This window comes from Salmo trutta, chromosome 4, assembly GCF_901001165.1.
Source record: "Salmo trutta chromosome 4, fSalTru1.1, whole genome shotgun sequence".
NCBI lineage: Eukaryota > Metazoa > Chordata > Actinopteri > Salmoniformes > Salmonidae > Salmo > Salmo trutta.
In genome coordinates this window covers 20,898,460-20,914,999 of record NC_042960.1, presented here as the reverse complement: position 1 = coordinate 20,914,999, position 16,540 = coordinate 20,898,460, and positions in this window count along the sequence as shown.

Genomic DNA, 16,540 nt, shown 5'->3' with positions numbered 1-16,540 from the left:
TTTTTGGAGAAAGTGGATCCTTGCCTTTTTGCGGATCCATTTATGGTTTCAGGGTGGGTGAGAAAGAAGTTGGGTGCAGTTGAATCAGTGAAGGTAACCTGTAGTGGACTTGTGATATTTGTTTGTGTTTCGTCTGACCAGAGGGAGCAGGAACAACGTGTCACGCAACTTGGGTCAAGATCTGTTTCTTGCTTTGCTCTTAGGACGGGTGCACAATTGTATGGAGTGATTTCTGGGGTAGTGCTAAGTGTGGAGCTGGAGCAGTTGAAGATTCCTGGTGTTTGTGATGCCTGCTGTTTGGTGCGACGCAGATCCGGTGGTGAAACAGTCACTGTCAGTCCTTTTTGAGTCAGTCTTTACCCGACAAGGTAATGTTAATATATATCAGTTATCCTGTTAGCTTTTGTGCCGAATCCACTGCTCTGTTTCAGGTGCAACGTTTATGGTCATGTCGCAGCAGTGTGTAGGAGGGAGATTCCAAGATGTGGGAAGTGTGCAGGAGGGCATGGGACAGAGGATTGTGTAGTTTCTGTGGATATAGTTGTCAACTGTAGGGGTGCTCATGTTGCTGGGGATTGGAAGTGTCCTGTGTGAGAGAGGCAGGTTGAAGTGGTCAAAGTAGTGCAGGTTTCATATGTTGAGGCAGTGAAGAAAGTAGTGGAGGATGGGTCATGGGTGAGGGATCCTGAGAGGACACCTGTGAGTAGTAGATCTGTGACAGCACAGAGGGATAGGCCTGTAATATTTGTGTTGTGGAGAAATGATCAGGCAGGAGACGGGAGTACAGTTAGTTTCGTTTAGTCAAAACCTCGTGCTCTACAGCTCCCGGCCCAATGGTGTGCATGTGCATTTCCTATTAGGTGTCGTAACATAACACTGCCGTAATACATTACTGCTTAGTAACAGCATAGTAACTAATATAAACCGATATACATCACAGATACTACATGGCCAACGAATGATATATGCTTCAGTAAGGTTGGCTTCTTAGAAATGGTTATCAACTGTACTACAGAAATGGAATGGAAATCACAGAAAATGGATGTCATGGTGGCAGCTGCAGAGAAGTATATGAGGTTTGACTTCAGAAGAGTTACAGGGTGTGTTGAGTGGTGGTCCGTCCTCCCAGGCCGATGGCATGGTGCAGGAGCAGATAGGGTTCAAGTTGTGGGATGAGGTATTGGGTTTTTAATGAGTGTAGTTAGTTGGTATGGTCATAAAAATATATATTTATTTTAGTTTCCCCATTTTGTATAACAAAGTGTAATAGATGTATTCTATAGTTTAGTTTGGGGTGGTAATGTAACATATTGGATGCCAACCACTGTTAAACTCCACCGAATAAGAAATGCATGTCAGACTGGTCTCGACCGGGCACCAAGGTAGATTGGCTGACTGAATTTGAAGTGGCGGTAGTACAGGGCTTAGCATGTCTTTCTCGGAGGCTAAAAATACATTTTGGTTTGGAAAAGTTGAATATTTTCAGAAGCAGTCGGGTAATTGGTTAAGGGAAGAGCATTGGAGGGAAGAGAGAGGAGGTTGAAAAGGATGGGTTTGAATCTCTTGAAGTAAGCAATAACCAGGGAGACTGTATGTTGAGGAAGATTGGTGTCAAGTTCAAACAGAGTGAGCCGGACACCAGTTTGAGTTCTGGAGGTGAAATGGAAGGGGGAAAAGGTGTTGTGAGGAGCTCGGAGCCCTAGCCTTGCATTGATGGACATGTCTACGATAAAGATACATTTGGTCATGTGGGAGTAAGACTTTTGAAGAGGGGGGAACCAGGCCTTTTGGCTGATCCATTGGTGGTTTTAGGTTGAGTGGAGAAGAAATCAAATCAAATTGATTTATATAGCCCTTCTTACATCAGCTGATATCTCAAAGTGCTGTACAGAAACCCAGCCTAAAACCCCAAACAGCAAGCAATGCAGGTGTAGAAGCGGAGAAGAAGTGGACTTGTGATGTTTGTTTGTGTTTCTTCAGATCAGAGGGTGCAGGCGCTCTGTGCAACCCCACTTGGGGAAAGATATGTATGTTGCTTTGTGGTTAGGTACAGGGCACCATTGAAGGGAGTGATTTCTGGGGTAGCATTAAGTGTGGAGGTGGAGCAATTGAAGTTGAAGATTCCTGGTATTTGTTACGCCCGCCGTTTGGTGCGACGCAGACCCGGTGAAACAGCGGTGACTCAGTCTGTTGTTTTGAGCTTTGACAAAGTCATGTTAGGATATATGAGTTATGTTGTTAGAGCTTTTGTGCCGAATCCACTGCGGTGTTCTGGGTGTCACGTTTATGGGCATGTCACAGCAGTGTGTAGGAGGGAGATTCCAAGATGTGGGAAGTGTGCAGGAGGATATGGGACAGAGGAATGTGTAGTTTCAGTGGAAAAAGCTGTGTCAACTGTCGGGGTGCTCATGTTGCTGTGAATCGGAGGTTTCGGGTGCGAGAGAGGCATGTTGAAAGGAAAGGGGGATACCTAGTCAGTTGTCCAACTGAATGTATTCAACTGAAACATCTCTTCCGCATTTAACTCAACCCCTCAATCAGAGGTGGCCAGGGTCAGAGTAGTGCAGAAGGTGTCGTAGACTGAGACAGTGAAGAAGGTAGGGGAGAGTGGATCAAGGGTGAAGGATTCCGAGAGGATCCCTGCGAATAGTAGATCTGTGCCAGAACAGAGGGACAGGTCAATGAGTGATACGTTTCAGTAAAGTTGGCTTCTTAGCGTTGATCGCAATGGATATACCGCAGAGATGGAACGTATAGTCACAGAAAATATATGTTGTGGTGGCAGCTTCAGAGCAGTACTTTGGGGTATGAGATTTGACTTCAGAAGAGTTACAGCGTGTGTTGAGTGGTAGTGTCCTGTTCTATCATGCCGTTGGCCTGGGGTAGGAACAGACAGTGGAATAAGGTGATGGGTTTTAATATAGGGTTAGTTGGTAGGATAATTAAACATAGATGTGTATGTATGTGTATATATATATATTTTCCTGCTTCCCCTTTCCCATTTTGTATCAAAGTGTAATGGATCTATACTTTAGTTCAGGGCGGTAATGCAACATATTGGATGCCAACCAACATTACACCTCACCGAAGAAGTGCAAGTCAGAAACTATTCCATGAAGTCCAAGGAAATGTCCGTAGAACTCAGAGAATTCTAATGAGGCTTTCAGAAAGTATTAACACCCCTTGACTTATTCCCCATTTTGTTGTGTTACAGCCTGAATATAAAATAGATTACGTTTAGATTTTTTTTGTCACTGGATTCTGGATTCTGTCAAGGCACAGATCTGGGGAAGGGTACCAAAACATTTCTGCAGCATTGAAGGTCCCCAATAACACAGTGGCCTCCATCATTCTTAAATGGAAGAAGTTTGGAACCACCAAGACTCTTCCTAGAGCTGGCTGCCTGGCCAAACTGAGCAATCGTGGGAGAAGGGCCTTGGTCAGAGAAGAATGGGAGAAACTCTAGGCCTAGATTCATTCCTCTCGCATTTAGGCGTATTAACCTTGGAAAGAAGCAGCGCAAGAAGTGGCACAATAGATAAGACGACACACAGTATAGAAGGACTTGAAGAAGATTAGGCCACTTAAACCAAGGCCTACATATATAGACTACAAAATAAGTGAAATTAGAACATTTAAAGGCTATGCCATTGGAAATTGAACGTTACAGATGGACAACTCCTCTGGAATATATTCTCTAAATATGCAGGGATTGGAGTCGGTAATGACGCTTTAAAATGCCCCCCCCCCTCTACCCCCCTCCTATACTGTCCTACCAAGCAAATGAGAAGTAACTGCTCATAGAGTGAAACTGAGAAAAATGACTAAAAATGTTTTTTATTGGCCAGCCAAATGAATTGTAGGCAGATCATTGGAGATATGGTTATCTGTTGTCTTACTATGAGGTTATTTTTTATTCATATTGACCCTGACATGACCTGACATGACTGCCTTCTTGTTTGGTACACCCACAGGAATAGGTTTCCATGCCGATTGTTTTTGACACAAACTTGTGTTAATATATTTATTTGTATGTGGCTGTCAGTGTCATATAGTTTGATACTTGTATCAGCGAAGAACAATACATAATACCAAGGTCAACCATAGACACTGCAGCACAAAGCTCAGTGATGGCAGTTACTGCCTTTTTCCTTGGTTTCACCTTAACTTTTTGCAGTTACTGCAAAACATTACCGACCCCCCCCCCCCCCCCCCCCCCATTTTCTCCATACCACAACACAATGGAGGCAGGATATTTGTCCACATGATAAAGCATGTATGTAATGTATGAAAAAAAGTAAATAACAAATGTTGGACCAAATGCATAGTTATTGCTCTTTCTCTTGGTAGGGCAATATACTGGACATCTCTGTAGTATTTGTCTTCAACCCATAGGTGGCCAAGACGTATTATGTGTATACATTGTTAGCAATTACTTTATAATCAGCATTAGAGAAATTACCATAATACAAATTGCCTGTGGAATTTCAATTTGATTTGTTTTGGGGTTCAGGAGTTTCTACTTGTTATTCTCCTTCAACTAACTATTGCCGAGTGAGCACACAGACACCGCCAAGCTTTTTATCTCGCTGCGCATATAATGAGACAGGCGAGAGGAACGGGCTGCATGAGCTCTGGCCGCCACCCTCCGAGCGACAGCTTCAATCGCGGAGGTCAGAAAGTGTACGTGCATCGCACTGTGTCGGAGTGACAGGCGATGAGGCAAAAATAGCCCCAGGTTTCTTCCTCGCTGACTCTTTCCTATTTTGTTGAAGCATTCTCTCTTTTCTTTTGAAATTGCCAACTTTAAAGAAATACATCGTACATTCTCTGCACGCATGCACACCCAGGACCGGCGTTAGAGGTCCTGGCCCGCACTGCCGTACCTCCTTGCCTGTCCAAATAAAATATTGAATTATTGATCATCATGCCCCGTGCAGAGGCGCGTGGACAGAAAGACTTGTCGAGCTCAGATAAAGCATTCGAGCGAGCGAAACCGCACCCCTCTGTCTAAGTATGTGCAGAACATGCATATAATGCTGTCTGGATAAAAATAGTATGGCATGTCATACTATTTATGTCCAGACAGCATCGGACACATGGCCTACATGTAGTAACACAGAGTGGCGCAGTTTTGCTCGCTCGGATGCTTTCTCTGGTTAGATATTTTCAACAGAGAGGAAGAGGCGAAGCGAGAGTCCTCACGCGCCAAAATCTGTCCAGAATAAAACCAATAGATTTCTATGTGCTGAATATGCAGACCAAAGCTTGTTGCCTGCCTTCCCGTATTTAGGACAACTACTCCCATTTGTAGGGTGGAGACATGAGTATCTCGTCATTTGGTTACATAAATTATGCATGTATTAACTAGGCTACAGTCACTTGCAATTCTCATTCTCTGAGTGGAAACATTGTTTGCATAATTCACAACCTGCTACACTTGTGAGAAACAAGTTTTGGTTCATTTCATAAGCAGCATTTACGAGTGTATTAATTGTCTTTGGGCCAGAGGGGTTGCTGGATCGAATCTCCGAGTTGACAAGGTAAAAATCTGTCGTTCTGCCCCTGAGTAAGGCAGTTAACCCACTGTTCCCCGGGCGCGGAAGACGTAGATGTCGATTAACGGTGAATGCACACTATATAGAGGTAAAGTGCCGCTTAGGCCGCCCACTGTGACTCACTTTGGGCGTGCTGGCAGCATATAGCATCATGTTCAATTGTGTCAATAATTTAGCATAGCAAGTTTCTATGAAGGTCTGGTTATTAAATGGGTACATAGTTCAATAGTAATATCCTCTAAAACGCTCTGGTGACAAACACAATTTGCTGCCCTGTTTCCAATTGTCCACATGGCTGGGAGAACCTATTCGCGTAGGTAAATACATTTCGAAAATGTAAAAAAATATATATATAAATATATTGTAACGACCCTGGGTTTATAAGCGCGGAAATCGACTCTGCCGGACGAGCATGCTTTTGCGGCACAGTCGATAGCGCGCCGGACTTCGGGCTTGAAGGTCGAGGGTTCGAGACCTGCTCCCTGCTGTTTCATTACATTGGTGTCGGAAGTGATCGGACCTTGCATCCACGACAGTGCGTGTGCTTGGCCGGTGAGCGCGTTCCTGTAAGGCGTTGAGTCGCAAACTAGCGCGAGGACGCGCTCTTTGAAAGGAGGGAGTAGTGTAATGACCCTGGGTTTATAAGCGCGGAAATCGACTCTGTCGGACGAGCATGCTTTTGCGGCACAGTCGATAGCGCGCCGGACTTCGGGCTTGAACCCTCGACCTGCTCCCTGCTGTTTCATTACAATATTATTAGCTAACTAGCTACAGTGCACGCTAACTCAAATGAGCTAGCTAGTTGGCTCGCTAGCTATCTAGCCAACTTCACATACTGTATAGATAGCTAAGTGAATGAAATATCACCATCTACCTAACTTCATATTAGCTAGCTATCTTATTGTATTTATCACTGTAAAAAACAAACTCCAAATGCATTTATAGGTAGCTAGCTAACAGCCATGGAGGAGGGTGATAGGATAGTAGACCCAACTGTCAGTGAGACGGTAGGCTATTTTGGATAGGGCAGGTACTTTTGTGTAGCTCCTGTCCCTAGAAGTGAGGATGGAGATAATGGTAACACAATATTTAGTGCAGTGTAATTTGACTATAATGAAGTCTTGTGAGGTTTTCTGTTCTCAGATAAAGAGAGCTATGAAACCTGTATATATGAAGAGGTCACAATGAAGAGCAGTGGTCCTCAGTCCTGGGGACTCAAAGGGGTGCACATTTTTGTTTTTGCCTCAGCACTGCACAGCTGATTCAAATGATCAACTAATCATCAAGCTCCTAGTGGTATATCTGTATTAATTTGTGATGCTATCCTTGATATGATTCTGTTAGTCACATTCTAACCATGCACATAAAAACAGCAAAAAAGAAAAGTCCTCTCACTGTCAACTGCGTTTATTTTCAGCAAACTTAACATGTGTAAATATTTGTATGAAATTAACAATATTCAAAAACAGACATAAACTGAACAATAATGTTTCCCTGAACAAGGGGGGGGGGGGGGGGGTAACAGTCAGTATCTGGTGTGGCCACCAGCTGCATTAAGTACTGCAGTGCATCTCCTCATGGACTGCACCAGTTTTGCCAGTTCTTGCTGTGAGATGTTACCCCACTCTTCCACCAAGGCACCTGCAAGTTCCCGGACATTCCTGGGGGGAAAGGCTCTTGCCCTCACCCTTCGATCCAACAGGTCCCAGTCGTGCTAAATGGGATTGAGATCCGGGCTCTTTGCTGGCCATGGCAGAACACTGACATTCCTGTCTTGCAGGAAATCACACACAGAACGAGCAGTATGGCTGGTGGCATTGTCATGCTGGAGGGTCATGTCAGGATGAGCCTGCAGGAAGGGTACCACATGAGGGAGGAGGATGTCTTCCCTGTAACGCACAGCGTTGAGATTGCCTGCAATGACAACAAGCTCAGCCCGATAATGTTGTGACACACCGCCCCAGACCATGACGAACCCCTCCACCTCCAAGTTGATCCCGCTCCAGAGTACAGGCCTTGGTGTAACGCTCATTCCTTCGATGATAAATGTGAATCCGACCATCACCCCTGGTGAGACAAAACCGTGACTCGTCAGTGAAGAGCACCTTTTGCCAGTCCTGTCTGGTCCAGTGCCGGTGGGTTTGTGCCCATAGGCGATGTTGTTGCCGGTGATGTCTGGTGAGGACCTGCCTTACAACAGGCCTACAAGCCCTCAGTCCAGCCTCTCTCAGCCTATTGCGGACAGTCTGAGCACTGATGGAGGGATTGTGCGTTCCTGGTGTAACTCGGGCAGTTGTTGTTGCCATCCTCTACCTGTCCCACAGGTGTGATGTTCGGATGTACCGATCCTGTGCAGGTGTTGTTACACGTGGTCTGCCACTGCGAGGACGATCAGCTGTCCATCCTGTCTCCCTGTAGCGTTGTCTTAGGCCTCTCACAGTATGGACATTGCAAATTATTGCCCTGGCCACATCTGCAGTCCTCATGCCTCCTTGCAGCATGCCTAAGGCACATTCACGCAGATGAGCAGGGACCCTGGGCATCTTTCTTTTTGGTGTTTTTCAGAGTCAGTAGAAAGGCCTCTTTAGTGTCCTAAGTTTTCGTAACTGTGACCTTAATTGCCTACCGTCTGTAAGCTGTTAGTGGTCTTAACGACCGTTCCACAGGTGCATGTTCATTATTTGTTTATGGTTCATTGATCAAGCATGGGAAACGGTGTTTAAATCCTTTACCATGAAGATCTGTGAAGTTATTTGGATTTTTACGAATTATCTTTGAAAGACAGGGTCCTGAAAAAGAGATGTTTATTTTTTTGCTGAGTTTATGTGTGCCCATGCGTCTATCAATCCAATGTTATCATGATTTTTTATCAGGGATATTATACTTTAGTAATCCACAATGACCTGGTGATGTTAGTCTAATAATTACATTGTCTTCCATATTCCTACAGATACCTTGTAACTGGAGATTCCTTCAAAACGATTGCCTACAGTTAACGTGTAGGGCACTGCAAGGTTGGGTGACCAGGGCCATCTGGGACTGCCTGCTGGAGGAATTCAGGTTTGTGAAGGCTACCTGTGTCCTGCATAACTTCATGAGGATGGACACGAAGACCAGGAGGGGATCTGCAGCTCGCCGCCCTGTGCCAGAGGAGAAGTCTGCTGTTCTGCAGGATGTTTCAAGGATTTGGTCCAACATTGCAGCAAGAGGCAATCCGTGTGCGGGAGATCTTCAGCTCCTACTTCTTCGAAGAGGGTGCTGTTCCCTGGCAACACTATGCACAACCAAATGCTCTTAAGAGTCATTCACATTGCAATAAGAGTATTATTCCATTTACTTAGCTATGTCAACTGCAGTTATTCAATTCCCAGTTTCTCCCCCTTTGATTTCTGCTTCTCAGGTGAGGGTGCTGTTTAGGTAAGGGTGTGATGTCTATACAAAAGCAAAACGGACTATTTTAAATCACCCATATTGAAAAAATGTAGAACAATTAGACACCCTATAACCCACACCTACACACTCCTGTATCAATCTGATTGATGGATTGTGTTGTGCAGTTAGCAGGCTCAGGTGTATAACTGTGGCTCCTTTCACCTTCAAAGATTAGGCAAGAGGGCCAACCATGGAGAATAATAAGACACCTCATTATTTCCATAACTACGCTATATTGTTTGTCCTCGTGTGTCCATTCAAGTTTTTCAGCATAAAGTACTCTGCAGCAACTTAGTGTGGTGTGAACACCAGGTGAGGACACACACACACAGATTCCTGTTGAAGACTGTCACTTTAACTACCTTATTTTCTCAATAACAGTCTCTCTCCTTCACTTCATCCCTCTTCTCCCTGTGTCGGTGAACTCCTCCCACATCTGAACTGGCTACAAAGAGGGCACTTAGTCAGGCCAACAGGAAGTATTATTAAAGAGATGCTTTACATTATACCTAACATTATAACTTACATTATACCTAATATGCCTTTTCACCTGGAACATCGCAGCTAGCTAGCTGCGATCCGAATGGCTACTCCTGGCTAATGTCTCTGTCCTGAAGCAAGCACCAATTATCCTGAAGCTAGCCTATGCTAGGCCCATCTCCCAGCTAGCTGAAGAGGTCCATCAGCCACTCCTGGGCTACAATACCTATTTTGCCAATTGGCCTGGACCCCCTTTTACTGCCGGTTCGGAGACCCACCGATCCTTCACGACTGGACTACCGACGTAATCTGCCCGAGGGGGTTCTTCAACTGGCTACAATGTCGCAACGTCCCCCGAATGCCCATCTGCGAGCCGCGGCCTGCTAGCTGTCTAGAGCATGTTGGACTGTTAGCTGAAGAGATCCATCTGCCAATTTCTTGGGACACTATACCTATTTTGCCAATTGGACTGGACCCCTTTACTACACGGAACCCTACTAATCCATCACGAATGGTCTGCCGACGTAACTGCACGAGGAGGCTCCGCACGAGGAGGCTATAACAGATTTCTTTCGTCGCGACGTCCCTCTAAGGCCCTTCTGCTAGCTTGCTAGCCCCGGCCCGCTAGCTGTCTGAATCGCCGTGTCTCTAGCCAGCCTAACTACTCACTGGACCCCCACGATCACTCGGCTATGCATGCCTCTCCCTAATGTCAATATGCCTTGTCCATTGTTGTTCTGGTTAGTGATTATTGTCTTATTTCACTGTAGAGCCTCTAGCGCTGCTCAATATGCCTTAGCTAACCCTTTAGCTCCACCTCCCACACATGCGGTGACATCACTGGTTTAAATGATGTTTCTAGAGACAATGTCTTTCTCATCATCACTCAATGCCTAGGTTTACCTCCACTGTATTCACATCCTACCATACCTTTGTATTTACATTATGCCTTGAATCTAATCTATCGCGCCCAGAAACCTGCTCCTTTTACTCTCTGTTCCGAACGTACTAGACGACCAGTTCTTATAGCCTTTAGCCGTACCCTTATCCTACTCCTCCTCTGGTGATGTAGAGGTTAATCCAGGCCCTGCAGTGCCTAGCTCCACTCCTATTCCCCAGGTACTCTCATTTGTTGACTTCTGTAACCATAACAGCCTTGGTTTCAAGCATGTTAACATTAGAAGCCTCCTCCCTAAGTTTGTTTTATTCACTGCTTTAGCACACTCTGCCAACCCGGATGTCCTAGCTGTGTCTGAATCCTGGCTTAGAAAGACCACCAAAAACCCTGAAATTTCCATCCCTATAACATTTTCCGACAAGATAGAACTGCCAAAGGGGGCGGAGTTAGCCTGCAGAGTTCTGTTTTACTATCCAGGTCTGTACCGAAACAATTTGAGCTTCTACTTTTAAAAATCCACCTTTCCAGAAACAAGTCTCTCACTGTTGCCGCTTGCTATAGGCCACCCTCTGCCCCCAGCTGTGCCCTGGACACCATATGTGAATTGATTGCCCCCATCTATCTTCAGAGATTGTGCTGCTAGGTGACCTAAACTGGGACATGCTTAACACCCTGGCCATCCTACAATCTAAGCTTGATGCCCCCAATCTCACACAAATTATCAATGAACCTACCAGGTACAACCCAAAATCTGTAAACACGGGCACCCACATAGATATCATCCTAACCAATTTGCCCTCTAAATACACCTCTGCTGTTTTCAACCAAGATCTCAGCGATCACTGCCTCATTGCCTGCATCCATAATGGGTCTGCGGTCAAACGACCACCCCTCATTACTGTCAAACACTCCCTAAAACACTTCAGCGAGCAGGCCTTTCTAATCTACCTGGCCCAGGTATCCTGGAAGGATATTGACCTCATCCCGTCAGTAGAGGATGCCTGGTTATTCTTTAAAAGTGCCTTCCTCACCGTCTTAAATAAGCATGCCCCATTCAAAAAATGTAGAACCAGGAACAGATATAGCCCTTGGTTCACTCCAGACCTGACTGCCCTTGACCAGCACAAAAACATCCTGTGGCGTACTGCATTAGCATCGAATAGCCCCCGTGATTTGCAGGGAAGTTAGGAACCAATATACACAGGCAGTTAGGAAAGCTAAGGGCTAGCTTTTTTAAACAGAAATGTGCATCCTGTAGGCACAAACTCCAAAAAGTTCTGGGACACTGTAAAGTCTATGGAGAATAAGAGCACCTCATCCCAGCTGCACACTGCACTGAGGCTAGGAAACAATGTCACCCTCGATAAATCTACTATAATTGAGAATTTCAATAAGCATTTTTCTACGGCTGGCCATGCTTTCCACATGGCTATCCCTACCCCGGTCAACAGCCCTGCACCCCCCACAGCAACTTGCCCAAGCCTCCCCCATTTCTCCTTCACCCAAATCCAGATAGCTGATGTTCTGAAAGAGTTGCAAAATCTGGACCCTTACAAATCAGCTTGGCTAGACAATCTGGACCCTCTCTTTCCAAAATTATCCGCCGAAATTGTTGCAACCCCTATTACTAGCCTGTTCAACCTCTATTTTATATCGTCTGAGGTTCCCAAAGATTGGAAAGCTGCTGCGGTAATCCCCCTCTTCAAAGGGGGAGACACTCTAGACCCAAACTGCTACAGACCTATATCTATCCTACCCTGCCTTTCTAAGGTCTTTGAAAGCCAAGTTAACAAACAGATTACCGACCATTTCGAATCCCACCGTACCTTCTCCCCTTTGCAATCTGGGTTCAGAGCTGGTCATGGGTGCACCTCAGCCACGCTCAAGGTCCTAAACGATATCATAACTGCCATCGATAAGAGAGAATACTGTGCAGCCGTATTCATCGACCTGGCCAAGGCTTTTGACTCTGTCAATCACCACATTCTTATCGGCAGACTCAACTGTCTTGGTTTCTCAAATGACTGCCTAGCCTGGTTCACCAACTACTTCTCTGATAGAGTTCAGTGTGTCAAATCGGAGGGCCTGTTGTCCGGACCTCTGGCAGTCTTTATGGGGGTGCCACAGGGTTCAATTCTCGGGCTGACTCTCTTCTCTATATACATCAATGATGTCGTTCTTGCTGGTGGTGATTCTCTGATCCACCTCTACGCAGACGACACCATTCTGTATACTTCTGGCCTTCTTTGGACACTGTGTTAACTAACCTCCAGACGAGCTTCAATGCCATATAACTCTCCTTCCGTGGCCTCCAACTGCTCTTAAATGCAAGTAAAACTAAATGCATGCTCTTCAACCGATCGCTGCCTGCACCTGCCCGCCCGTCCAGCATCACAACCCTGGACTTAGAATATGTGGACAACTACAAATACCTAGGTGTCTGGTTAGACTGTAAACTCTCCTTCCAGACTCGCATTAAGCATCTCCAATCCAAAATTAAATCTAGAATCGGCTTCCTATTTCGCAACAAAGCATCCTTCACTCATGCTGCCAAACATACCCTCGTAAAACTGACCATCCTACCGATCTTCGATTTCGGCGATGTCATTTACAAAATAGCCTCCAACACTCTACTCAACAAACTGGATGCAGTCTATCACAGTGCCATCCATTTTGTCACCAAAGCCCCATATACTACTCACCACTGTGACCTGTACGCTCTCGTTGGCTGGCCCTTGCTTCATACTCGTCGCCAATCCACTGGCTCCAGGTCATCTACAAGTCTTTGCTAGGTAAAGCCCCGCCTTATCTCAGCTCACTGGTCACCATAGCAGCACCCACCCATAGCACGCGCTCCAGCAGGTATATTTCACTGGTCACCCCCAAAGCCAATTCCTCCTTTGGCCACCTTTCCTTCTAGTTCTCTGCAGCCAATGACTGGAACGAACTGCAAAAATCACTGAAGCTGGAGACATATCTCCCTCACTAACTTTAAGCACCAGCTTTCAGAGCAGCTCACAGATCACTGCACCTGTACATAGCCCATCTGTAAATAGCCCATCCAGCTACCTCATCCCCATACTGTATTTATTTATTTATCTTGCTCCTTTGCACCCCAGTATCTCTACTTGCACATTCATCTTCTGCACATCTATCGCTCCAGTGTTTATTTGCTATTTTGTAATTACTTCGCCACCATGGCCTATTTATTGCCTTACGTCCCTTTTCTTACCTCATTTTTACACACTGTATATATACTTTTTCTACTGTATTATTGACTGTATGTTTGTTTATTCCATGTGTAACTCTGTGTTGTTGTGTGTCGAACTGCTTTGCTTTATCTTGGCCAGGTCGCCGTTTTAAATGAGAACTTGTTCTCAACTTGCCTACCTGGTTAAATAAAGGTGAAATAAATAAATAACGTAAACTCACTCACTTTTGTGCATCGCCTTGGTCCATACAATTGACCTTATTTTTGCGCCCCAAAAACGTAATACTTCCAGATCAACTGTAATGTCAATACCATTGTAAAGCACAATTTCTCCCCTTTCCAACAAAATCAATGACATGACCTCCACGCTGCCCGTTTCTGCATAATTCAAGAAGGCAATGAGCTTTGTCGGGTCTTTTTAAAAATGGCAGGTGGGGAAGCGAAACTAATGCGTGATAGTGAGGACAGATGTTCTGTGGGAAAACTTATTTTTTTCACTCGATCTGTCCAACTTATCACCTTATCGCCTCTTACATGTAAATAAAACACTATAAAGAGTTTGTATAATGTGTCATTACATACCTATTTGGAGGTGTGTGTGGAATTTGAATCGGGTTTTTAGGGCGATGCTAAAGTGATCTTCAGAAGTAAACAGCGGCTTTGAGAGTCATTAGCTGGCTAATGTTTGCTAGTCAGCTAGCTTGCTAAATCGCGATTTTCGAAAATTTACTTTATGATAAAAAAATATGCATAATCGTTTGTCTCTACATTAACTAACATATTCCTGTCAACTGTACATTTTTTGCATGATTCGGAAGACACATTTCAGTTGAAGACATTCAGTTGTACAACTGACTAGGTATCCCTCCCTTTCCCAAGGTGTCTGGTTTCTCTGTCCTGATAACATCCGCCTGAGCTCGCATAGAAGTAGGCCTACCTGGCCTGCTGCGTAAATAGCCCATTTGGGATATTTGATTTCTGATTATCTTAACTCACCATATCCACCACTAATAAGCTGAGTTGTTTTTTTTATATCCATTGGGAATTTTAAAAGTTCCTCACAGTATTAGAAAAATATTGTCAACACTCTCCAGGTCTCACTAATCACCAAGTCTTGATGTGAAAGAACAAAATATCATGATCTGATGATCCCATATATCCAGCGGCAACATCCTAAAAAAAAACAGCTGTCTGTCCCACGCTCACTGGTGCAGGAATGTCTGAAGGCCCTGAATAAGATAGTTGATACAATGTTGCAAGTTCGCTAGCTACAGCTTCAGGCCTGACCCAGTTGACAGATTTGTTTTATTTGTTATTATTATTTATTGAACAAGGAAATTCATTTAAGAACAAATTCTTATTTACAATGATGGGCCGATCACGGCCGGTTGTGATACAGCCTGGGATTGAAGAGGCATGAATGCGATTGAAAGAACATGAATTTTCATCTGGATATTTTCTACTGTTTTTATTTGTTGGCTTTAGACCTATGTATTTTACTTAGTTTAGGATGGAAGTTATAGGCCTACTGCTGCATTGGCCTATAGGCACTAATTTCTTTAACCACCAATGAATGGTTCAATGTGTCCATATGGCAGAGGCTGGTTCTCTCACATTAGTTGCATTTTAACTTTTAGATTTGTATCATTTTCATTTAGGTTATGATTAACCACGTGACAATGATTTTCAGAAACGAAAACATTATTATTCAAATGCGCATATTAAAATAATCATAACTGGCACGCAGATCGGTAGAAACAGTAGGATAAATTGTAAGCTTCCCCAAACTTGAAACTCATGAGCCACCTATGGTCTTTGCAATAACACCCATTTAAAAAAATAGGAGGTCCCGTGAAACACATTGGAGGACCCGTGAAAAAAACTTGCCAAATCAAATGCCCATCCAACTGATTCATTCTGGCGCTGGCCCTGCACACATCCTAACTAGATGATTTAATTCCAGACGTTATGAGCCTGTCCTCCCTGATTTCACCCTGCACCAGCCTTCACTGGATCCTGCACTCTTAAGCTATTTGCACACACCTGTTTGTTTGAAAGGACCTGGATGGACCTGTTGAACTGTAAACAAATTCTTTGAATTTTTTTAAAAGGGTGGATGGGAGGATGAAAGACACGTTCTCGGTTGAACTGTGTAAGGAGGCGACTAGAAACTAATGAGACCGATTGTTTGACCACAAGTGAGGGTTTAATATTGTTGAATCTTGTTTTGCTATTGCAGAAATGTGGTAAGAGGTTAATGGGAAATGGCGGTGAGTAGTGCGGATGAAATGTAGAAAAAGTTGGCGAAGCAACAGCTGTGCTGGAATGAGAACAATATGGGTGTCAGTTCTGACAGTATGGAGAATGAGGGTCAAAGGCCAGAATGGTCGGTAGTGGAAGAAGAGATCATGATATAGAAAGCAGTGGATTGTCTAGTAAAGAAAGTCTAAAGAGGGCCAAGGTAGGAAGCAGGAGTAGTGATGTGTTGGAGTGGAAAGTGGTGATAGTGTTTGATGACACCACAGGGTGTAAATGAGGCCCTATCTAACTAACTAATGCCTTAGAGAAAGAGGCATGTGAAGTGAAATTAGCTTGGTTCATTGGAGCTGGTAGATTGTTAATATTGTGTGGTAGCCAGGCTAAGCAAGGGTAGATTTTGAAAATGGAAAAACTTAATGGGAAGAAGATTAAAAGCCATGTCCCTGGTGCTTTATGCTAGGTTAAGGGGAGTCATCACTGGAGTCCCAATATCTAGATGATATTAAAGAAAATGTGAAGGGAGGCAGAGTGACTGAAGCCAAAAGGTTGATCAGTAGGAAAGAGGGTCAAAGAAGTGAAAGCTAATCAATGATGCTGAGGTTTGAGAAAGTCTTGCTGGAAAAAGATTCCTCAGTTTCAATGTTAGAGAATTTGTCCCATATAACAAATAATGGGACATGTATTTTGGGCATTTGATTTGGC